Source organism: Ovis canadensis, chromosome 1 (assembly GCF_042477335.2).
Source record: "Ovis canadensis isolate MfBH-ARS-UI-01 breed Bighorn chromosome 1, ARS-UI_OviCan_v2, whole genome shotgun sequence".
In the NCBI taxonomy this organism is placed as follows: Eukaryota; Metazoa; Chordata; class Mammalia; order Artiodactyla; family Bovidae; genus Ovis; species Ovis canadensis.
Genome location: NC_091245.1, coordinates 164,880,190 through 164,904,838, shown reverse-complemented (window position 1 = coordinate 164,904,838; position 24,649 = coordinate 164,880,190). Strand labels below are relative to the sequence as shown.

The window sequence follows — 24,649 nt, the reverse complement described above, 5'->3', positions numbered from 1 at the left end:
TCTTTCCAGTTCATTTTCAGAAATTTCCAGACCAATGAAGATAAGTAAAAACCCTATACTAGTAAACTTGAATTAGTGTGATTATGAACACATGTATCTTTCCAGTTCACTTTCAAAAATCCATTCACATGTACTAAATGCAGTTGAAAACAGGAATTGAAGAAACTGATCCTCTATGATCAAGATGAAATTTTTTTTAGTTTCTAAGAGAGACTCAAGTATTAAATGTGGTAATTTACTTTCCAAGTTGTCTTTGCAACTTAAGGATAAACTACTTTCTTAAATTTGTGAGAATGACAAGTTTGGTTCTCATAAGAAATTAAGTACTTTAGAAACTATATTTGAAACTCTTTCCAGCTGCTTAATGACAGCATTATTGCTGTACTAAGATATTTTCTTAAAATGAGTGATAATTACAGAAACTGCTAAATAATAGAAGTTTGTGCCATAAGCTAAAATAGAAATATATAAAATGGTAAATAAAAAAATGTTCTGAAAATTCATTAGGTATATATACGGAGTCATATTCACTACTAATAAACTACTATTAGTCAATCATGGTATTAATTCCTGCTGAAAATGCATTAATGTTCTTGGAATTATAGTATAATAATGAATTAAATGGTGCTTTATGGGAAAACTAAAACTTTAATGTGAATAATACAAATTAGAAGTTGACTAAAGTGTTGAGGTCCTTTAATGGACAACAACCTGGTGGTCCAGAGTGGACCGATAAGAAAGTAAAGGAGAGAGAAAGAGGCTGATTTGTTTACACAGAAAGCCAATAAAGCCCCGGCACTGGGCTTGCTCTGTTCACAGAGGCCTCAGGCGCCCTCTCGATGGGGTGAAGGCGCAGAGAGAGAAAGACACAGGGACCAAAGCTCTGATGGAGCAAAGGTGTTTTAATCAACCTGGTATGGGCATATATACTGTCTTACAAGGTAGTTATTCTCAGCAAAGATAAAGATTAAAATTCCAGACTTACAAAACATAGGCATCCATAGTAAAGAGAGAGAGAGTTGTAAACAATCACTTTTACCATATGGTTCACAAGAAGGAAGAGGGTACTTTTCACCCTATCGAAAAACTAATGAAGGAAATGCCTGGATTCCTCAGCCCCCTGGAGAGGCTTGCCTCTCCTCTTAATTCCTGAGTTAATAAGGAACATAGAATTCCTGACAGATCCAAAACAGCACACAGGAAGCCTCCTGTTAAATGCTTCCTGACACTAAAGTATATAAAAGTATATCAATTCATTACTAATTTTGAAAATGTCCTTTTCATGTATACAATGCTATGGTTAATTTTCAGTTTAATGTACAGTATCACAAAGTAGTATTACCAGTGTCTTATATTTTGTCTCATAATTATTTAGCATTCAAGTTCAAGTGATAAAAAACTCATAAGAAATTCAATTATGCCAACAGCATTTTGAATGACTACTGGTTAAAATATAGATACCATCTTTTCTATTTCCTGCTTTTCAATGGTTATTTAATTGTACAGACACATCACCTAAATTATATGAATCCTCTTCGATACTTTTGTAAAATGGAAAATTAAGAGAATCTATTCTCTAACTACATAGATCATTCACTTATAAACGGACTTCAAGGTAAGATCTATATAAAATCTAAAATCTCTTCACTTTTGCACATTTCTTAAATGGCAACCCACTCCTGTATTCTTGCCTGGAGAATCCCATGGATGGAGACCCTGGTAGGCTGTAGTCCATGGGGTCGCAGAGTCGGACACGACTGAGCAACTTCACTTTCTTACTTTCTTTTCAAATGTAAACATCTATGTTTTAAACAGTTGCTAAATATACATATATGCAGAGTACATCATGAGAAATGTTAGGCTGGAAGAAACACAAGCTGGAATCAAGATTGCCGGGAGAAATATCAATAACCTCAGATATGCAGATGACACCACCCTTATGGCAGAAAGTGAAGAGGAACTCAAAAGCCTCTTATGAAAGTGAAAGAGGAGAGTGAAAAAGTTGGCTTAAAGCTCAACATTCAGAAAATGAAGATCATGGCATCCGGTCCCATCACTTCATGGGAAATAGATGGGGAAACAGTGGAAACAGTGTCAGACTTTATTTTTGGGGGCTCCAAAATCACTGCAGATGGTGACTGCAGCCATGAAATTAAAAGATGCTTACTCCTTGGAAGAAAATTTATGACCAATCTAGACAGCATATTGAAAAGCAGAGACATTACTTTGCCGACTAAGGTCGTCTAGTCAAGGCTATGGTTTTTTTGGTGGTCATGTATGGATGTGAGAGATGGACTGTGAAGAAAGCTGAGCGCCGAAGAATTGATGCTTTTGAAGTATACTGTTGGAGAAGACTCTTGAGACTCCCTTGGACTGCAAGGAGATCCAACCAGTTGGTCTGAAGGAGATCAGCCCTGGGATTTATTTGGAGGGAATGATGCTGAAGCTGAAACTCCAGTACTTAGGCCACCTCATGCGAAGAGTTGACTCATTGGAAAAGGCTCTGATGCTGGGAGGGATTGGGGGCAGGAGGAGAAGAGGATGACAGAGGATGAGATGGCTGGATGGCATCACTGACTCGATGGACGTGAGTCTGAGTGAACTCCGGGATTTGGTAATGGACAGGGAGGCCTGGCGTGCTGCGATTCATGGGGTTGCAAAGAGTTGGCCACGACTGAGTGACTGAATTGAACTGAACTGAAATATACATAATTCTAGATAATTCTATTTTAAACAAATATTCTAAATCCTACTCTATATTTTAAAAGCGTTTCCATAATTTTTACTTTAATGACTACTATTCAATTGTGTTGCTATTTTATCAAGTCATTCCTCTAATGTTGGATTTTGAAGTTTAAAATATTGTTTTGTCAGAATTCTGACATTTTATGTACGAACATTTTATGCATAAATTTTGATTTTGTTAAAATTATTTGAGAGAGAAAATTGCTCTATATAATTTGGATTTTGTGTCATACTGTTTTTACCATAGTGCTTTTGAAAAAAGCTATATCAATATTACTAATCACACATTTTAAACACTTAATGAGTTTGAGAGCAGAGGATGTAGAAAACAATTTACAAGTCAATACACGTCAAACGCTGCATTTTATGTTTTCAGAGAAGAACAACATTACACAGAATTTCATTTTAAAATAAGGTTTCAATACATGAAACATAAAGCATTTGCTTTGAATATATCTAATGAATTTGTCTTAATAATTCAAGTTTACATAGTATCTGAATTGGCATATTGTGAAACCTCTGCAGTATCAACTAATACAAAGCAGAAAATACATTTATTCCTCCACATGAGAAACACTGATTTTAGGACACAAAAGGACAACTATTGATCTTTACTTCTGATTCTAAAAAGTTAGAGAAGGAAAGAAATAGTCAGGAAAATAATATCTTCTGGAGTCTGTCAGATCAGAGGCTAACTGAAAGATATGAAGACTCAACCAATGCTTCTTGAGTAACAATTACCTATTCAGTATAGCCTTCAGCAGAATCGTGTTTCTGATATACATCCTTTCTTAAGTCTTCAAAAATCTTAGCTTTGATCTTCAATATAAATGACTGGTGAATAGATTACCACATTCTTGAAAATGGTTTTCATACAAACCCTTTTGATTACTACATTGTTTGAATCTCAAGTAGTTTCCCAAAAACTACGTAACAAAAATGAAAATAAAAGTACGAAGGGAGTTAGTTCTAACAAAAGAGATCTTACTCACACTTAGAAAAGTTTTGCTTTCTTATGCTTATATGGAGATACCTAAAGAAACATCACTTCATGGGAAATAGATGGGGAAACAGTGGAAACAGTGTCAGACTTTATTTTGGGGGGCTCTAAAATCACTGCAGATGGTGATTGTAGCCATGAAATTAAAAGACGCTTACTCCTTGGTAGAAAAGTTATGACCAACCTAGATAGCATATTCAAAAGCAGAGACATTACTTTGCCAACAAAGATTTGTCTAGTCAAGGCTATGGTTTTTCCTGTGGTCATGTATGGATGTGAGATTTGGTCTGTGAAGAAAGCTGAGTGGCAAAGAACTGATGCTTTTGTACTGTGCTGTTGGAGAAGACTCTTGAGAGTCCCTTGGACTGCAAGGAGATCCAACCAGTCCATTCTGAAGGTGATCAGCCCTGGGATTTCTTTGGAAGGAATGATGCTAAAGCTGAAACTCCAGTACTTTGGCCACCTCATGCGAAGAGTTGACTCATTGGAAAAGGCTCTGATGCTGGGAGGGATTGGGGGCAGGAGGAGAAGGGGACGACAGAGGATGAGATGGCTGGATAGCATCACCAACTCTATGGACATGAGTTTTGGGTGAACTCTGGGAGTTGGTGATGGACAGGGAGGCCTGGCGTGCTGTGATTCATGGGGTCGCAAAGAGTCAGACACAACTGAGTGACTGAACTGAACTGAAAGAAACAGTGAATTATTTTAGTTAAGTATTTTGCTCTTAACTGAGTTAATCAATTTTTATTAAATATTTATATTATGTATGTTATCTTATTACATTGTCATAAATCTATGGGGAAGACATTGCCTCCATAAGATGATGACACTGAGGCTCAGAGAAGTGAGCAATTGTTTACTGATATAATGAGAAGGCCAATTTTGGTATTAATGCAGAATGTCAAGAAAGAAGTGGAAAATTTAACATTTTTGCTATACTTTCTCTTAAAATTAATTCTATTCATTATTGTAAATACCTGCTCAAAACCAGTAGAAATGAGGCAATGTTACAAGTATCCTTATTGTCTTCGAGTTGATTATTTCTTGAAATTTTAAAATATCAAACACTAGTGTTCAATTTTACTGTTAAAATTTACTACTGTTCAATTTTACACTGTTTTTCAGTCACTCAGTCATGTCCAACTCTTTGTGACCCCATGGACTGCAGCACATCAGGCCTTCCACATCCTTCTTTATCTCCCTGAGTTTTCACAAACTCATGTTTACTAAGTCTGTGATGCCATCCAACCTCCTCATCCTCTTTTACTCCCTTCTCCTCCTGCCCTCAATCAAATTACATTGTAGGTTATCACAAATATGTCTATTTTTAGCATGTAATCAAGATTTACACCGTGGGTCACGAGGTGTTTTCCTAAAGATCAAATGTTGCTAATCCTCAGTCATCTATTGAGCATACTGTGTAAATGAAGGTTTATTTATTGGGATATGCTTACCTGCATGTGTGTGTGTGTGAGTTTAGATGAAAAAGAGATTTGGGCAGGGAACACTCCTATGAACATGTGTTTGTGACAGTGAAAATCTTAATGGTGAATGTTAAATAATAGAATCCCAATATAGGAATAGATCTTATAAGCAATTTAATACCTTTATCATCAATGCAGAAAATACTTCAATGTATTTCTGATAGCTGGGTATCCACTTCTTACTTTAGCAGTGTAGTATTTCACAAAGAGTATGTAAAGAGCATGCTGCTGCTGCTGCTAAGTTGCTTCAGTCGTGTCCGACTTTGTGCGACCCCATAGACAGCAGCCCACCAAGTTCCCCGTCCCTGGGATTCTCCAGGCAAGAACACTGGAGTGGGTTGCCATTTCCTTCTCCAGTGCATGAAAGTGAAAAGTGAAAGTGAAGTTGCTCAGTCGTGTCCGACTCTTAGTGACCCCATGGACAGCAGCCCACCAGGCTCCTCCACCCATGGGATTTTCCAGGCAAGAGTACTGGAGTGGGGGCACTGCACTTTTTATGTAGTACTTTGTGAAGTATAAAGAGCATAGTACTTCACAAAGTACTACATAAAAAGTGCAGTGCCTCACAGAGTACTATATAGAGTAAGTACTTCACAAAGCTATCCATTGTCTTTTAAAACTCTTTAATTGATAAAACATATGGAGTCATTGTTTGCTTCCTATAACTTTCACCTCGGTCCTGACCCTAGTGCTGATTTTTAGTACAAATAGAACTAACTCTTTCCCTTTGCTTATCTATCAACCTCTTTTTTTTTTTTTATTCGTTCTTTCTTGTCTATACTTATGTTTCTGTGCAAGTACCATAAGCACTATTTACAGTAGCTAGAACACGGAAGCAACCCAGATGTCCATCGACAGATAAATGGATAAAGAAGTTGTGGTACATATACACAATGGAATATTACTTAGCCATAAAAAGGAACATCTTTTTATGTGTTCTAATGAGGTGGATGAAGCTAGAACCTATTATACAGAGTGAAGTAAGTCAAAAAGAGAAAGATAAATATTGTATTCTAACGCATATAAACAGAATCTAGAAAAATGTTACTGAAGAATTTATTTACAGGGCAGCAATGGAGAAACAGACATAGAGAATAGACTTATGGACATGGGGAGAGGGGAGGAGAGGGTGAGTCACATGGAAACTTACATTACCATATGTAAAATAGATAGCCAATAGGAATTTGCTGTATGCCTCAGGAAACTCAAATAGGGCCTCTGGATCAATCTAGAGGGGTGGGTTGGGGTGGGAGATGGGAGAGACTTTCAAAAGGGAGGGGTTATATGTGTACCTATGGCTGATTCATGTTGAGGTTTGACAGAAAATAAGAAAATTCTGTAAAGCAATTGTCTTTCAATAAAAAAATAGATTAATTTTAAAAAGTCATCTATTTAATACCTAACTCATCTGATATATTACTTTTAAAAACTATTTGATCTGATCCTTTGAAAAATATTTTGGATACTCTGATCCTATAGATTTTTCTTATTTAATATACAATGTCAGTGTTCTCTTTTTTCTATGTTACTTACCAGAAAAGGATGGGATCTTCCTCTTTCTGATTGTTACCACCTTAAGTTACAGGTGATATAGGACAAATATTTTTTCTAGTTTTTCCTCAGAATTAATTTGTCTATTTTTTAAAAAAGTATCTAGCCTTGAATTTCAAGAGTTTTTCCCAAGGGAAAAATTAACATCCTTCAACACAAAGCTTGCATAGTCTTTCTACTTCTTCCTGCCATGCCAATATGAAGCTTGTAGGTGGCTTAACAATATGTTAGTGAAAAATATGTGGATATGTTGGCCCAAAAAACTTTCACTACCTGCAGAGGTCACAGTGAGACATCACCATTAATAATGAGTCAAAATGACAAAGCACTATCAGCTCTTAAATATACAGAATAAAATCAGAAGCATCAACTTTAAATTTATTTTCAGCATAAACTGGCCTTTTTAATTTTTATTTTATTAGCCTTATGACTGGCTGATTTAATGTGCTCACTGTTAAGTATATTGTGAGCCTGCTGTTTTCAGTAATTAACACCATATACCTCTACCAACTACTATATCATTTCAGAAGCATTTGGGAAACTTTATATGAAGATGCTCTAAAATGCAGTTTATTTGAAATATAAAGGTAAAAAATATCCTCAAATTACACCAGTCTGAGATTCTATTGACCTTATCATTACTTGTCAAGTATCAGTAAAAATATATATGTTGTATCATTATTTTTAAGGAAGTTAACATATACTATCCACCCAAATCTCAGAAAGTTTACCTGGCCCTAGAGAAAAATCAATAATTAGTCACATCTCATCTTGGTGATTTAGTCACTAAGACGTGTCTGACTCTTGCGACCCCATGGACTGTATCCCTCCAGGAATCTCTGTCTACGGGATTCTCTAGGCAAGAACACTGGAGTGGGTTGCCATTTCCTTCTCCAGAGGATCTTCCTGACCCAGGGATCAAACTTGGGTCTCCTGCATTGCAGGCAGATTCTTTACTGACTTAGTTATAAGGAAAGCCTTTCTCGTCTTAACTTCACATAATCTCCCAATTCATAACATTTTGCTATATTAAAATTAAGAATTGGTTTTTAGTAATAATTCTGAGCAAAAGTAGTATCATTTAAACTGTAAACAATTAAACTGTAACATAAATAGATTTAAAATATAATATCCTAGTTATATTTGAATATGATTTGTAACTTCTAGGCCTCAGTCAATTTATCAAAAATTCTGCATCATGTTCCAGGATAGGAAAAAGTCAGCCAACTTAAATATTATCATAAAAGATAAAATTTCTATTAAAATGACCAGGAAAGTCATCTATAATAAATGACTAAAATCATTTTAACATATATTGTAGAAAGCAGCTAAATGAAAAAGCTTACAAAAATATAAATTTTAGAATAATATAATGAATAAAGTTTTATTTTCACATTTTATTGCTACACTTAAAAAAGTTCAGACTCTTAAAAGAAATCCATACAATAGATTTCTATCAAGCTGTTTAAAAATGATGTAGACATACAGGCATGGGGAAGTAAGTGTAATATTTAAAGACACAAAAGCACTATGCAAAACAATATACATGGTGTGATTCAAAATATTTCTAAAATAGTAAGTGCCCACAAGCTATGCAACTAAACTGTGTAACTATTGTATGTTGCTGTTGCTGTTTAGTCACTAAATCACGTCTGACTCTTCCTAATCCCATGGACTGTCATCTGCCAGGCTCCTCTGTCCACAGGATTTCCCAGACAAGAATACTGGACTAGGTTACCATTTCCTCCTCCAGGGGATCTCTCCAATCCAGGAGACTATTGTATAGCTATTGATAAGTTACGTATCCATCAAGACTATTTTGGAAGATTTGGAATTGATCATGAATGAGATGACGGCCAATTCCTCTCCAAATCTTAATTCAGCAATATTCTTTTAAAAAAAATTAAAAATGTCATTCAGTGGTATAAATATCCACAGGGATGACTCTCCTCCTGAGGATGATGAGAACAAAGAAAAGCAAAGGGATGTTATCCCTGTCTGGGACACATAATACCTGAAAGTTTCCCAAGGAACATTTTTTAAACTTACTCTGATTGCAGACTATTTAAACATCAAAGATTTGCTTGATATTATACATGTAAGACTGTGGTCAGCATGATCAAGAGGAAAACTCATGAGGAGAGTCTCAAGATTTTAATATCAAAAATGACTTTACTAAAGAAGTAGCAGCCCAGGAAGGCAAAGAGAACCAGTGGTGAGAGACAAGTGAAATGTTATGCCTGACACTGTAATACTGAAAGGGTTTTTCCAAATACTACTTGTGCTACTCTGTTTATAATTGTTAATATTAGACAAATAGGAGGATACTGTCCTCCTCACACCTGTTGTTTGAGTACTGATTCCAAACCTCTAGCTGAGTTTCTTCCAGTGTGATCAAAACTTTCTCTTTTCTTTGATCTGGATAAAACGGAACTGTGGGTTCTCTAAAAACCCATACATATGCACACACACACATTATATATCAACTATAACAGCGTTAAGTTACTAATAGTTGTTTACCATGTTCACTTAGAAAAGTAGAAGTTAACAAGAGCAAAACAGAAATGAACCTAATAATTGTCCAATAGTTTCTGATTTTTAAATTACATTGACAAATTATTATATTACCCATAATTTAAAAAAAACTGATTTAAGAAGAATATGATCTCAAAGAACCTAAATAATCTCAGTCTTAACTTATGTGATACTCTGAAAACTTTTTCAAAAATATAATTCAAAATTTTAATAAATTCAAAAAGTTGAAGCTAAATATGAATCTATTTATAAGGTATGACTATGAAGTAACACATGTAGCTTATGGAAGAGTCATTAAATTTTAGTCTTGCTATATATTTCTGTCATCCTTGAGTTTATGTGATGACACAAAATTGCAGACAAAGCTAGCTAAAGCCACTGGCTTCAAAAGTATTTTGAACGAAGAAGTTTTGTGAAAATTAGTCTCAAAAGTATTATGGATTTGCTTATTAGAAGTTTCAAGAAGGGGAAAGAAAAGATCCTTTTCTACGCTGTTGGACCCCTAAGGTGCATAAACAAACCAGAAAATTTCAGTCACATTTTGGCTGTGAAACAACCCATGGATAAACTTGGGAATTTTAGAAGAGAGATTCACATATAAGGACTTCTATTCATAAGATAAAATAGCAGCGATTACCTTTTTTTCCCTTAAGACAGAACCCAGACTTGTCTAAGACTTCTTTGATCACTGCAAACGAAATTGATTTTGATGTCTGAATTCCTAAAACATTTATTGTCTATTCCACATGACACTAGCAATTGTCTGCCTCTATCGTAAGCTCTTGCAAGCCCTCTTTATAGAATAAATAATAATATATTGTAGTTCATTTTTCAACTTCCCATGCTTTTCACATACATTAAATCACCTTTAAAATACACTGAAACTTTGTAAGTACAACTATTTTCATTTTCAAGTTGAGAAATGCGGATCAGACTGGAAACAACTGGAAACAACAGGTACATAAGAGATAGGACGTAGACTCCAGACTAAAGACTGTACCTTAAGGACTATGTCACTGTGCCACATTTCAAAATCTAAAGCTCCCACAGGACCTGGTACAGTGCCACACAAAGACATTAGAAACTTTGCATGTAAATATGTCCTTTATTCAGAACTTGTTTAAATCTCATTTCAAGGCTTATCGGACAATTGCCCTGGCCTCTGAGGTTTTGTTTTATATCATGTGTATAACCATCATTCTGTAAGAGTAGAATTAATGTAAGAAAACAATAATAACATATAAGAATAATAATGTGCTCAATCATTCAGTCATTTCCAACTCTTTGCGACCCCATGGACTATAGCCTGCCAGTCTCCTCTGATCATGGGATTCTCCAGGCAAGAATACTGGAGTGGGTTGTCATTTCCTCTAGGCTGCCATGCCATCTCCAGGGGATCTTCCCAACTTAGGGATCAAATCCATGTCTCCTGTGTCTCCTGCACTTCAGGCAGATTCTTTACCCACCGAACCACCTGGGAAGCCCATTATTTCACCATTTCAACTGAAAAATGTATATGAATTGAGGAATAAAACAAAGCCCCAAATATTCTGAGTTATTTGACAACTGATTTTGAGTACTCCCAGTATCAATTGCCTTTTCACTAATTCTAACCCCATTTTCATCATTCCAATACCTGTTCTAACTTCTGAACTGAGCTCTCAATTTTTCTCACCACAGTTTAACAACTTTTGATCAGTAAAAGTCTGCCGGATCCCACAGATTTTTATAGGTTGTAATGCTAAGCTCTATAATTCTATATAATCTAGCTGTGCAATGTTAAAAAAGCTGTTTTTGATTTTTTATTCTCTATTATTTTGGGGGAGTGAAAATTATATTCATAATTTTGTATAAGCATATATTTGCTGTACAGAAGCAAAATTTGCAAACCTAAATGTATTTCTTTGGCTTAAGAATTAATTTAGGTTGGTTATTAATTTTTTAATAGAAGTATAGTTGATTCAAAACCAAGCAACCTGATTAAAGAATGGGCAGAAGACCTAAAAAGACTAATATATTAGTTTCAATATTTTTTTAGATTTTACTTCATTTAATGTTATTATGAAATAATGGCTATATTTCCCTCCACTATACAATATACCCTTGCTGCCTATTAATTGTATACATGGTAGTTTTAATCTCTTAATCCTATATGCTTATGTTGTCCTTCATCCCACTTCCCTCTCCCCACTGGTAACCACTAGTTTGTTCTATGTATCTGTGAGTCAGTTCCTGTTTTTTTTTTATCATGACTAAAATGTTGTCTGCCATATCAGTAAACAAAAGATGCTGCAGCCATCAAGTCATTACATTAAAGCTGCCCAGAGGGTGAGCCCTGAGGGAAACTCAGGATGGAGACAAATGGGCTGCAGGCTGCCCACTGCCAAGCCCATCTAGCGGTCAGCTGCTGCAGCCATCCCAACTGTGCACTGAGAAAACTCAGGGTACTGGCCCCAGATAGCTGAGGTACATATCAAAGGAATGGTTTCAGTGAGTCCAGACTCTTGCATCTTTCCATCCATAGAAAAGTGCTAAATTCCTTTAGAAACCTGGTTTTCTTTCATTAACAGTAGTCTTTTAATGGTCTGACTACCTGATTTAGTTGCAAAAACTCCCATATATCCCGGCTTTCCCCAATCCTCTTCTGAGCAGTCTCAGCATTGAGATGCTTTTTCCTGGGCTCAAAGTCCTAAGAGTGTCTGCCAAACAAAACATAATGCTCAACTTTTAGGCTGTGCTTTCTTTTTTATTTGATCTACAGTTATACACATTCATTCATTTGTATTATCTTTTTTTTTTTAAGATTTCACATGTAAGTTATAACCAAGAATATTTATTTTACTCTGTCTGATTATCTCACTAGAGAGCTCAGAAATAAATCCATGTGCCTGTGGTCAATTAATCTATGACAAAGGAGGCAAGAATATACAATGAAGTAAAGACAGTCTCTTCAGTAAGTGGTGCTGGGAAAGTTGGATAGCTATAAGCAAAAGAATGAGATTAGACTATTTCCTCACATTATATACAGAAATAAACTTATAATGGATTAAAGACCTAAATATAAGACCTGAAACAATAACAATCCCAGAAAAGAACGTAAGAAGAGCACTTTTTGACATAAATTGCAGCAATATTGTTTTGATCTGTCTTCTAAGGTAAAATAAATAAAAGGAAAAATAAACAAATGGGATCTAATTTAACGTAACAGCTTTTACAAGCAAAGGAAATCATTGACAAAAGGAAAAGACAACCCACTAAACAGGAGAAAATATTTGCAAATAATACCACTGATAAGGACTTAATATCCAGGATACATAAACAGCTCCTATATTTCAATATAAAAAAACAAACTATCTGATTAAGAATAGGTAGTAGACCTGAAGAGGGCTTCCCAGGTGGTGCTTGTAGCAAAGAACCCAAAGCAGGAGACATAAGAAATGCAATCCCCCTGGGTCAGGAAGATCCCTTGGATGAGGGCATGGCAACCCACTCGGTATTCTTGTCTGGAGGATCCCATGGACAGAGAGCCTACTCCATACAGTTGCCAAGAGTTGGACACAACTGAAGCTACTTAACACACACACATAGACCTGAATAGGCTTCCCCAGTGGCTCACCATTAAAGAAATGGCCTGCAATGCAGGAGATGCATCTTCGATCCCTGGAGGAGGAAATGGCAATCCACTCCAGTATTCTTGCCAGGGAAAATCCCATGGACAGATGGGCCTGGTAGGCTATAGTCCATGGGGTTGCAGAGTCAGACAAGACCGAATGATTGAACACAGAAAACCTGAATAGATATTTTTCCAGAGAAGACATATCCGACTCTTTGTGACCCCATGGACTATAGTCTGTCAGGCTCCTCTGTCCATGGAATTCTCCAGGCAAGAACTGGAGTGGGTAGCCATTCCCTTCTCAGAAAGAAGACATATAAATGGGTAAAAGGCACATGAAAAGATGCTCAACATCACTAATTATTAGAGAAATGTAAATCAAAACCACAATGAAACACCACCTCATACATGTCAGAATGGATAACATCCTAGAAAATACAAATAAATAATGGCGAGGATGTGTAGAAAAGCAAATTCCTGTACACTGGGGGAATGTAAATTGGTGTGGCCACTATGAAAAACAGTGTGGAGGTTTCTCAAAAAATTGAAGACAGAACTGTCATGAGTTCATGTGTGTATGCTAACTTGCTTCCACTGTGCCCAACTCTACGACCCTATGGACTGTAGTCCATCAGGCTCCTCCTTCCATGGGATTCTCCAGGCAAGACTATTGGAATGGGTTGCCATGCCCTTCTGCAGGGGATCTTCCTGATCCAGGGATTGAACCCATGTCTCTTATATCTCCTGCATTGGCAGGCAGGTTCTTTACCACTAGCACCACCTAGGAAGCTTACCATATGATCCAGAAATTCTACTCATGGGTATATATCTGAAAAAACAAAACAAGACAGGAAAACACTAAGTTGACAATACATACATACAATCTTTCAGTTCAGTTCAGTTCAGTCGCTCAGTCGTGTCTGACTCTTTGCGACCCCATGAATTGCAGCACGCCAGGCCTTCCAGTCCATCACCAACTCCCAGAGTTCACTCAGACTCACATCCATCGAGTCAGTGATGCCATCCAGCCATCTCATCCTCGGTCGTCCCCTTCTCCTCCTGCCCCCAATCTCTCCCAGCATCAGAGTCTTTGCCAATGAGTCAACTCTTCACATGAGGTGGCCAAAGTACTGGAGCTTCAGCTTTAGCATCATTACTTCCAAAGAAATCCCAGGGTTGATCTCCTTCAGAATGGACTGGTTGGATCTCCTTGCAGTCCAAGGGACCCTCAAGAGTCTTCTCCAACACCACAGTTCAAACACATCAATTCTTCAGTGCTCAGCCTTCTTCACAGTCCAACTCTCACATCCATACATGACCACAGGAAAAACCATAGCCTTGACTAGACAGACCTTAGTCGGCAAAGTAATGTCTCTGCCTTTGAATGTATTATCTAGGTTGGTCATGACTTTTCTTCCAAGGAGTGAGCATCTTTTAATTTCATGGCTGCAGTCACCATCTGCAGTGATTTTGGAGCCCAAAAAATTATAGCAGCATTATTTACAATAAAGAAAACAACGCAAGTTATGGAAATCACCCAATGTCCATCACCAGATGAATGGATAAAGGAGATGTGATATATAAACAGTGAATTATTACTGAGCCAGCAACATGCATGGATCTGGAGGACTTCATGCTTAGTGGAAGAGGCTGATTATTTTTAAGAAACAGAAGACTCAGGAAGCCTTTCTTTTCATGTCCCTCTTAGCTGTCTAAAGAATTTATGTAAAGGTTCTGTTCCTTGAATACAGATATCACCAGTGATACCTGAAAAGAATATGGACTAGATGTGGTGGGACAAACTTATCAGGCTTGTCAAGATCCTCTCTGTGCCCCACTGTCTCTGTATGGCACAACAAACAAATGCTTTCCTATGAATTTCCTTTTTTCTTTTTGGAATCCCAAATCACTACTCCAGCATACTCTTGTGTATGAATATTTGGCTGACAATGGTGTTTAAGGTGAAGGTTTCAATCATTTTTTTGGTGAGTTACTCAGATTTCCTGGGTTTTTCCTCTGTCTATGGGATTCTCAGGCAAGAATATTGGAGTATTTCCTAGTCCATGGGATCGTCCTGATCCAGGGATTGAACCTGGGTCTCCTGCACTGCAGGCAAATTCTTTATTGCTCATTAATACATTTTATCAAACTTTTGTTTGATTTTTCTTGTCAGTCTGTCTCAGGTCAATTTTATTTTTAGATCAGCCAGAAGAACATAGAAGGGGGAAGAAAATTTCTTCCTTACCAACAGTATGCATGGCGTGTGTACACGTAAATCTGTATGTGTGTGTGCACGTGTGTATGAGTGCGTGAGAGTATGTGAATGTGTGTGTATACATATGAGTGTGCATGAGTGTGAGCGTGTATGTGTGCGTTTAAGATGTGTGTGCGTGCTTTTATAGAAAGTATAGAAAGGCAGAAGAAAGCACTCATGCTGCTGCCCACTTGGGGGAATGCTGGATGATTCTGTCACACAGATTCAAGAGGATGCAAGTGTATTCCTGCCAATTCACCATAAATAGGACTGTAAACCTGCCTTTGTTCTCTCATTAAAGAAATAATGCAATGCAACAACAGATTTATTGGCCTTGTTTCTGGTTCAAGCCGAGAGGAATAAATCTTGATTCTTCCTTGATGGAGATAGTCTTTGCGTAGGACAAGTATCCAGGTGCTATCACAGCTGCCTTGAAACATTCATGGCTTCCTGAGGATATGGGTGATTTTGTTCTTATCATTGATCAAATAGCAGAGTAAATCACTTACATAAAATAACACCTGGTTGAGCTCTGTGCTTTGCTCTCATTTTCTCTAGTTAGTAATTGTTGTTTACAAATCATGACTGCATGTAGAAAAAAGCCTGTGTTTTCTCCTATTGGCTGCTAGCTCATAATTTCTACTTCATGTTCTCATAGTAGCTTCAAAAGTATTTAGTGCATATGCTACAATTTTTCCCACTGATATTTGTGACTACTTTGTTAACAAGCCAAATGGCATTGCTCCAAATTTATTAAAGAAGTTAATAGGATTGCAAAGACTGTTAAAGCTAAAAATGATCTAAGTAGTATAATTCATTATCAATAATGTAAACCTTAGCCACACTCATATTTCTTTAAAATGCAACATGATGTGTTAAATAATTGTGTTTTTTCCCCTAAATTCTATTTCTAGGGGAAACAATATGTAGATAAAAAAAATTTAGTCTACATATTTGCATGGTGAGTTCATACAACCAAGTAGTATTTGTTTTCTTAATACTAACATTATCATGTAATATACATGAAAATGCATAAAATGTAATATTAATTTTAAAAACTAAAATTGGAATTTAGCAACACATAATTTCTGAATATTCAAGTTGTATTAGGTTATTTTAAGTAAAGTGACAGGAAAACCAGGAAATATACTTGGCACTGTAATGATGGTATTTCAGTTGGTACACAATATCATGGCCATCACAATGGTTTACAGCCAGCACTCTTCAATCTGGATAATGCCTAAGCTATAAAATATGTAAGTGTTTTGAGTGTTACCTTGAATATATGTACCTCTGTCCTTAATAGTTTTAGAATTATGTCATTTACTATAATTATTTTCATGGTTTTCTGACTTTGATATAAGAGATCAATTTTGTGCTTGCTCCAGCAGCACACATACTTAAACTGGAAGGATACAGAGAAGATTAGCATGGTCCCTGTGCAGGGATAACAGGCAAACTCATGAAGCATTCCATATTTTTGGAATGTTACTCATATTTTTGGAATATTCCTAAAAAGGAGAAAAATGGGTCATATGTAATGACATAGTTGAACTTAAGACAGTCATACAGAAAAGTCAGTCAGAATGATAAAAAGCAAATATTGCATATTAATTTGTATATATGGAATTGAGAAAATGCTACTGATGAACCTATCTGCATGGCAGGAATAAAGACACAGATGTAGAGAACAGACTTGTGGGCACAGGAAGGAAAGAATGGGTGGGATGAACTGAGAGAGTAGCACTGACATATACACACTATCATGTGTAACACATACAGCTCGTGGGAGCCTGCTGTCTACACAGGGGGCTCAGCTCAGTGCTCCATGATGACCTAGAGGGGCTGAGTGGGGGAAGGATTGTGTGGCAAGCTTGAGAAGGAGGGAATAGATGTATAATTAAAGCTTGTTCACACTGTTATACAGCAGAAAATACAATATTGTAAAGCAGTTATACTCCAATTAAAAAATGATTTAAAAAAAGACAAATTTCAATAATGGGAATTTTTTGAACTGTGTCAAAGAGCTGGAGGAGTTCACCCAGGTGGTCAAGGTCTACCAGGACTGCTGTGAGTGAGCCCTCCCACTCAGCCGCCCCCTGGCCCTCCTGCCTCCCGTCCCAACCCTACTTCCAGTCTCCACATTGGCTGTGCTAAACGCTTTACTAATTAGGCCAGTCTCTGGAGGGTTTAAGAGTCACCCTACCTGTCTTGTCTGCTCAGTGACCTGCCTCCCTGCACAGAGAAAAGGCAAGTTCCCCTCATGGCAGGAGTGACCCATAATTCCCCTCCCTATCTCTTAGAGGTTAAAGCGTCTGCCTCCAATGCAGGAGACCCAGGTTCAATCCCTGGGTCAGGGAGATCCCCTGGAGAGGGAAATGGTAACCCACTCCAGTATTCTTGCCTGGAGAATCCCATGGACGGAGAAGCCTGGTAGGCTACAGTCCATGGGGTCACAAAGAGTTGGACACGACTTCACTTTCACATATCTATTAATTTGATACATATGATTTTGATTTGTATTTGTAGCTGTTCAGTTCAGTTCAGTTCAGTCGATCAGATGTGTCTGACTCTTTGCGATCCCAGGCACTGCAGCACGCCAGGCTTCCCTGTCCATTACCAACACCTGGAGCATACTCAAATTCATGTCCATTGAGTCAGTGATACCATCCAGAGATCACATCCTTTGTTGTCCCCTTCTTCTCCCACCTTCAATCTTTCCCAGAATCAGGGTCTTTTCAAATTGAGTCAGTTTCTCACATCAGGTGGTCAAAGTACTGGACTTTCAGCTTCAGCCTCAGTCCTTCCAATGAATATTCAGTACTGATTTCCTTTAGGATGGACCGGTTGGATCTTCTTGCTGTCTAAGCGATTCTCAAGAGTATTCTCCAACATCACAGTTCAAAAGCATCAGTTCTTCGGTGGTCAATTTTCTTTAAGTCCAACTCTCACATCCATACACAACTACTGAAAAGACCAAGGCTTTGACTAGATGGACCTTTGTTGGCAAAGTAATGTTTCTGCTTTTTAATATGCTGTCTAGGTTAGTCATACCTTTTCTTCCAAGGAGCAAGCGTCTTAAAATTTCATGGCTGCAGACACCGTATGTAGTGATTTTCAGTCAGTTCAGTTCAATCGCTCAGTCGTGTCTGATTCTTTGCTACCCCATGAATCGCAGCACGCCAGGCCTCCCTGTCCATCACCATCTCCCGTAGTTCACTCTAACTGACGTCCATCAAGTCGGTGATGCCATCCAGCCATCTCATCCTCTGTTGTCCCCTTTTCCTCCTGTCCTCAATCCCTCCCAGCATCAGAGTCTTCCAGTGAGTCAACTCTTTGCATGAGGTGGCCAAAGTACTGGACTTTCAGCCTTAGTATCATTCCTTCCAAAGAACACCCAGGACTGATCTCCTTTAGAATGGACTGGTTGGATCTCCTTGCAGGCCAAGGGACTCTCAAGAGTCTTCTCCAACACCACAGTTCAAAAGCATCAATTCTTCGGTGCTCAGCTTTCTTCACAGTCCAACTTTCACATCCATACATGACCACTGGAAAAACCATAGCCTTGACTAGATGGACCTTTGTTGGCAAAGTAATGTCTCTGCTTTTGAATATGCTGTCTAGGTTGGTCATAACTTTCCTTGCAAGGAGTAAGTGTCTTTTAATTTCATGGCTGTAATCAACATCTCTAGTGATTCTGGAGACCCCCAAAATAAAGTCTGACACTATTTCCATTGTTTCCCCATCTATTTGCCATGAAGTGATGGGACCATATGCCATGACGTTAGTTTTCTGAATATTGAGTTCTAAGCCACTTTTTCACTCTCCTCTTTCACTTTTATCAAAAGGCTCTTTAGTTCTTATTTACTTTCTGCCATAAGTGTGGTGCTATCTGCATATCTGAAGTTATTGATATTTCTCCTGGCAATCTTGATTCCAGCTTGTGTTTCATTCAGCCTGGCATTTCACATGATGTACTCTGCATATAAGTTAAATAAGCAGGGTAACAAAATAAAGCCTTGACATACTCCTTTCCCAATTTGGAACCAGTCTATTGTTCCATGTCCAGTTCTAAGTGTTGCTTCCTGACCTGCATATAGGTTTCTCAAAAGGCAGGTCAGGTGGTCTGGTATTCCCATCTCTTGAAGAATTTTCCACAGTTTATTGTGATCCACACAGTCAAAGGCTTTGGCATAGTCAATAAAGCAGAAGTAGATATTTTTCTGGAACTCTCTTGCTTTTTCAATGATTCAGCGGATGTTGGCAATTTGACATCTGGTTCCTCTGACTTTTATAAATCCAGCTTGAATATCTGGAAGTTCATAGTTCATGTACCGTTGAAGCCTGGCTTGGAAAATTTTGAGCATTACTTTGTTAACGTGTGGGATGAGTGCAATTGTGTGGTAGTTTGAGCATTCTTTGGCTTTGCCTTTCTTTGGGATTGGAATGAAAATTGACCCTTCCTTGTCCTTTGGCCACTGCTGAGTTTTCCAAATTTGCTGGCATATTGAGTGCATCACTTTCACAGCATCATCTTTCAGGATTTGAAATAGCTCAACTGGAATTCCATCACCTCCACTTGCTTTGTTCGTAGTGATGCTTTCTAAGGTCCACTTGACTTCACATTCTAGGATGTCTGGCTCTAGGTGAGTGATCACACCATTGTGATTATCTAGGTCATGCAGATCTTTTTTGTATAGTTCTTTTGTGTATTCTTGCCACCTCTTAATCTTCTACTTCTGTTAGGTCCATACCATTCTGTATTTTATTGTGGCCATCTTTGGCACATCTTTGTAGCTGTTAGTTGCCTAATTTTCCTGGTTCTCAAGCAAGCCAAATCTGTTTTCAAAGAGAAGTGGTCTAGCAGGCTAAAAATTACCCTATATCATAAAGCCAGTGAGAAATGAGTCATAAATCCACTGAGAAATGACCTCTGCTTGCTGGAGATTTATTTTCCAGATCCCACAGAAATGTTTCCTTGCATGCAGCTATACTTCAGAAAAACCTGAGTATAATTGGCTTAGATCAGTTTCCTAATCTCAATTATATCTTCCCACATTTTGAACTGTTCTGCTACGTGGCGCTAGTGGTAAAGAACCCGCCTGCCAGTCAGGAGATGCCAGAGACGCAGGTTCAGTTCCTGAGTTGGGAAGATCCTATGGAGGAGGAAATGGCAACCCACTCCAGTATTCTTGCCTGGAGAATTCCTTAGACAGAGGAGCCTGGCAGTCTATGGTCCATAGTGTCGTAAAGAGTCAGACACAACTGAAGTGAATTAGCCCAACACTGCCCTCTACACTTTATACGTCTTGTCCATTTGAGAATATACACTATGATGTTTCTTTTTTTAAACTTCTAAACTCTACTTATCTGTTTAAAATCAAAGCCTCCTGGAAGAATTCAACTGTCATAAATCCCGTCCCACAGGAGTCCTCCTACCAGGGAGGACTCATGCCTATCACGAGAAAGGAGAAGTTAGCACCCTAAGAAATCATCTAAACAGACACTGTCACAAAACTATATATCTGCCATCTATTTTTGTAAGGGTCCATTTATCTTTTCTAAATGTCATCTGTTTTCCCATAAGTGCTCTTTATTCCCCTCCCCTTCCCCTGACAAGATATAAGTCCCCAGTTCTAAATGTCCCCTTGAGTCATATTTTTCTATGAACTATGTATATACATGAATAAAAATCCATCTTTTCTGTTGATAATCTCTCTTTTGTCAATTTAATTCATAAGTCCCAGAACAATATAAAAAGAAGGTAGACAATTTTCTTTTTCTTCCCTGACAGCGTCAATGCAATGAGCATGGGCTCAATGCTATTAATAGTAGTATAATTGTGGGTGGTATTGTTGTCTTAGATGTTTTTATGAGAGCATTTTTGAACTCCTTATACATATCAATGTGCCATTTTGTGATAAGGTGGTATTTATAAGGAATTAGAGGGAACTTCATTAGGGCACAGAAATATAGGGAGTAAAAATCTCTAGATAGTGAACCTTTGAAATGAACCTGTTCTAAATGGCTTTTCTCTTTCCTTTCCTTATGGTATTCCCTTTGGAGATTTTGTTCCCACTTAGGTGTGTACTTACTGTCCTTTTTATAGACTCTTGCATATGCCTTTTAGTGATGGGAGTATATTTAAGTACCCAGAGATAGAATTATTAGGATAAAGGCTATCTTGATATGCATCTAATGTTGGAATTCTGGAAGAAACACTACAATATTAAAACCATATTGATAATGACTTAGTCCAAATGTTGGCAAAGTAATGCCTCTGCTTTTGAATATGCTATCTAGGTTGGTCATAACTTTTCTTCCAAGGAGTAAGCATCTTTTAATTTCATGGCTGCAATCACCATCTGCAGTGATTTTGGAGCCCCCCAAAATAAAGTCTGACACTGTTTCCACTGTTTCCCCATCTATTTCCCATGAAGTGATGGGACCGCATGCCATGATCTTCGTTCTCTGAATGTTGGGCCTTACGCCAACTTTTTCACTCTCCTCTTTCACTTTCATCAAGAGGCTTTCTAGTTCCTCTTCACTTTCTGCCATAAGGGTGGTGTCATCTGCATATCTGAGGTTGTCGATATTTCTCCCGGCAATTTTGATTCCAGCTTGTGTTTCTTCCAGTCCAGCGTTTCTCATGATGTACTCTGCACAGAAGTTAAATAAGCAGGGTGACAATAGACAGCCTTGACGTACTCCTTTTCCTGTTTGGAACCAGTCTGTTATTCCATGTCCAGTTCTAACTGTTGCTTCCTGACCTGCATACAGGTTTCTCAAGAGGCAGGTCAGGTGGTCTGGTATTCCCATCTCTTGAAGAATTTTCCACAGTTTATTGTGATCCACACAGTCAAAGGCTTTGGCATAGTCACTAAAGCAGAAATAGATGTTTTTCTGGAACTCTCTTGCTTTTTCCATGATCCAGCAGATGTTGGCAATTTGATCTCTCGTTCCTCTGCTTTTTCTAAAACCAGCTTGAACATCAGGAACTTCATGGTTCACGTATTGCTGGCTTGGAGAATTTTGAGCATTACTTTACTAGCGTGTGAAATGAGTGCAATTGTTTGGTAGCTTGAGCATTCCTTGGCATTGCCTTTCTTTGGGACTGGAATGAAAATTGACCTTTTCCCGTCCTGTGGCCACTGCTGAGTCTTCCAGATTTGCTGGCATATTGAGTGCATCACTTTCACAGCATCATCTTTCAGGATTTGAAATAGCTCACCTGGAATTCCATAACCTCCACTAGCTTTGTTCTTAGTGATGCTTCCTAATGCCCACTTGACTTCACATTCCAGGATTTCTGGCTCTAGGTAAGTGACCACCCCATCATGATTATCTGGGTCATGAAGTTCTTTTTTGTACAGTTCTTCTGTGTATTCTTGCCACCTCTTCTTAATATCTTCTGCTTCAGTTAGGTCCATACCATTTCTGTCCTTTATCAAGGCCATCTTTGCATGAAATATTCCCTTGGTATCTCTAATTTTTTTGAAGAGATCTCTAGTCTTTCCCATTCTGTTCTTTTCCTCTATTTCTTTGCATTGATCACTGAGGACAGTCTCTCTTTGCTATTCTTTGGAACTCTGCATTCAGATGCTTATATCTTTCCTTTTCTCCTTTGCTTTTCACTTCTCTTCACAGCTATTTATAAGGCCTCCCCAGACAGCCATTTGGTTTTTTGAATTTCTTTTCCATGGGGATGGTCTTGATCCCTGTCTCCCGTACCTCTGTTCATAGTTCATCAGGCACTCTATCAGATCTAGTCCCTTAAATCTATTTCTCACTTCCACTGTATAATCATAAGGGATTTGATTTAGGTCATACCTGAATGGTCTAGTGGTTTTCCCTACTTTCTTCAATTTAAGTCTGCATTTGGCAATAAGGAGTTCATGATCTGAGCCACAGTCAGCTCCTGGTCTTGTTTTTGCTGACTGTATAGAGCTTCTCCATCTTTGGCTGCAAAAAATATAATCAATCTGATTTCAGTGTTGACCATCTGATTTTTCCAGTGCTCATGTATGGATGTGAGAGTTGGACTGTGAAGAAAGCTTAGCACTGAAGAATTGATGCTTTTGAACTGTGGTGTTGTAGAAGACTCTTGAGAGTCCCTTAGACTGCAAGGAGATCCAATCAGTCCATCATAAAGGAGATAAGTCCTGGATGTTCATTGGAAGGAATGATGCTAAAGCTGAAACTCCAAAACTTGGGCCACCTCATGCGAAGAGTTGACTCATTGGAAAAGACTCTGATCCTGGGAGGGATTGAGGGCAGGAGGAAAAGGGAATGACAGAGGATGAGATGGCTGGATGGCATCACCAACTCGATGGACAAGAGTTTGAGTCAACTCCAGGAGTTGGTGATTGCCAGGGAGGCCTGGCGTGCTGCAATTCATGGGTTCATAAAGAGTCGGACATGACTGAGTGACTGAACTGAACTAATCCAAATGTGACTTTTCAAGCAGTTTGTAAACTGTCCACATAAAGTAATCAGATAAGACACTTGACTATAACCCTTAAAAAACCTGTCTTGACCTTTTAAATAATGGCCTCCCAGTAAATAGATGCCAATTTTTATGTTAATGTAAGAGGAAATTCTAGATTTTGACAAGATTAAGAAACAAATGGTGTACTAAAGTCAGACCTTGTCAGCTTTTCAGAACCTATTGTGCCTATCTTTTCACTTCTGCAAATCAAACTTCCTTTCATTTTTGCCCTGGAGACCCACTTTTTAAATACCAGCACCTCATTGGTCATAAATCACTATTTACCAAACTAAGAATGTTGTTAACTGTAGTCTTTAAGATGCTGAGAGGTGTTCCTGGAGGAGTTATAATATCTTCAAATTCTAATTATATCTTTGGGAAATGCTAGATTAAACAAAGTTACTGTAAATATCAAAAAAGAGGTGATAATATTATATTTTTCTTATTTCATATTATGTAAAATGGAGAACTTTTACTGGCACTATGTTCATAAAATATCAGAATGTCTAGAAAACTACTGTGGAAATAATATTAGCCTAACCTTTGGAAACTTTATTTATTTATTTTATTTTTTAAATTTTAAAATCTTTAACTAGCTCAAGAGTTTGTATTGACTACTGACATATTTCTGGCATAAAAACCTCAGAAAGACTGTCAAATGTCTTAAGTTTCTGGAACAAGACTGGGTTTCCTTTTCACTGAGATACTCTAGAAGCCACTAGGAACCTAAAGCCACAAATGAGTGACGAGGGAGGGAGGATCAGGAGAGTCCCAGCAGGGGCTCTCCTGATAAGTGGCAATGTAGTGCTGGGATTATGCACGTGGACTTTGGAGTCAGGCTCCTTGGTTTTGAATCCCAGCTCTGTTACTCACTGGTCATGCGAATGTGAGAAATTTATTTAACTTCTCCGTTTTCCTTTTTTTTCTTCTAAAAAGAAGAAATAATAACATCCACCATTGAGGGTTATTATGAGGA

The 24,649-nt window shown here is 37.9% G+C and overlaps 1 protein-coding gene and 1 non-coding gene across 2 annotated transcripts in view; one reads left to right on the top strand and one right to left on the bottom strand.

The window, feature by feature from the left end:
* EPHA6 (EPH receptor A6) overlaps positions 1 to 24,649 on the bottom strand; it is a 975,318-nt gene that overhangs the window by 377,586 nt on the left and 573,083 nt on the right. The gene's annotated exons all lie outside the window — the stretch shown is intronic.
* On the top strand, positions 16,561 to 16,667 carry LOC138431456 (U6 spliceosomal RNA). The gene has a single exon (XR_011253700.1). It is a non-coding gene; the product is annotated as a U6 spliceosomal RNA (small nuclear RNA).